The sequence below is a fragment of the Suncus etruscus genome, chromosome 7, assembly GCF_024139225.1.
Source record: "Suncus etruscus isolate mSunEtr1 chromosome 7, mSunEtr1.pri.cur, whole genome shotgun sequence".
In the NCBI taxonomy this organism is placed as follows: Eukaryota; Metazoa; Chordata; class Mammalia; order Eulipotyphla; family Soricidae; genus Suncus; species Suncus etruscus.
The window spans coordinates 62,789,812-62,791,315 of NC_064854.1; the positions used below are offsets into that span (position 1 = coordinate 62,789,812).

The 1,504-nt window shown below is 36.8% G+C and overlaps 1 non-coding gene across 1 annotated transcript; it reads left to right on the forward strand.

The window, feature by feature from the left end:
• Positions 1-431: 431 nt before the first annotated feature.
• Positions 432-538, forward strand: LOC126015242 (U6 spliceosomal RNA). Its single transcript, XR_007498129.1, has one exon. It is a non-coding gene; the product is annotated as a U6 spliceosomal RNA (small nuclear RNA).
• The last annotated feature ends 966 nt before the right edge of the window (positions 539-1,504 follow it).

Here is a 1,504-nt window from a genome sequence, read left to right on the forward strand (position 1 = left end):
GAGCGTCACCAGGTGTGACCCAAAACAAAACAAAGAAACAAAAAAGATACAACCATTTTTGTTACAATATTTAATTTAGTTCATATTTTGATTTGAACTTTATATGAATGTTTTAGAGTACGAGTAGCTTTTAAATTAAAAAAATATTGCTATAGGGGCCTGAGACATAGCACAGCAGTAGGGCATTTGCCTTGTATGCGGCCGACCCAGGAGGGACCCAGTTCGATTCTTGGCATCCCATATGATCCCCCAGCCTACCAGAGGCAATTTCTGAGTGCAGAGCCAGGAGTAACCCCTGAGCACTGCTGGGCTCAAAAACCAACCAATCAATCATCAGTCAAAATATAAAAAAAGTTTTAAGTTTTAAAAATATTGCTGTAACATAAAGTAATTACATTAAAGGATATGGTTTGCACATAAAAAGTTATTGTGTGTTCACTTTGGCAGCATATATACTAAAATTGGAACAATACAGAGAAGATTAGCATGGCCCCTGTGCAAGGATGACATGCAAATTTGTGAAGAGTTCCATTAAAAAAAAGTTATTGTACTACACTGTAACCCCATCCCCCATTCTTCCTGTGTAAACTTAACTACAAGAATGACCTGCCCATTTCTGGGAGGGATCTTTGGTAGGTAACAAAAAGGTTTGGCCTAAGGGGCAAAAGGAATTTGTATGGATGGAGGATGGAGAAGGAAGCAGGAGGAGAGAGAATTGAAAGACAAGTTAGAATGCAGGGTTGAATAAGGATCCAGCATAAAAGGTTTATAGGCAACACAGGTGTGGCTAGGGCATGAATAAAGCTGATATCTCCTGGAACCTGTCTGTGGATGATTTCCTTGCTGCTACCTGAAATTGCAGACTGCGTGCTGGAGAGTGGGCAGAAACAAGTGTCCTGGGCTGGAGGAGAAAGACCTCTCACCCACCATCTCCATTCACCACAATCCAAGCCCATCCAAAGGGCTTAATGCAACACTCCACCACAGCAAAGTGCCCATTTCTCTCCACTATTGTTCTTATGCCACTGGAGGCTTGTTTTTGTCCTCTATAATTACTCAGAGTAAATTTTATATTCAAGGTCAAGGTTTTGTTCAGTAATATCTTGTTATGTCCCTCCATAAGAACATGAAGAATGACATTATTCTCACTCTAACTTATTTAACTTATTGTGATGCTATTCTTTTTGGTAAATTCTTCATCTTGTTAGGCTAGATGCATATAGATTATAAATTAGATAAATTTTATTCTTTCATTCTATCATCAGAATACATACAATAACAATTATCAGACACATATAAGTCAGAAGAGAAGTATAGGAAAAGTGCAATGTCATTGAGTTAATTGGAAAAAGTAAAACATTACTACTATTCAAATTAAATATTACAAACTAGATAATTATTCACTGTTCATATACACAATATTCTGATACAATACCAACTCAGAGTCAAATCAACATATTTTGTTTATCAATTTAACTTGATTTTATTTTACTGAACCACCAAA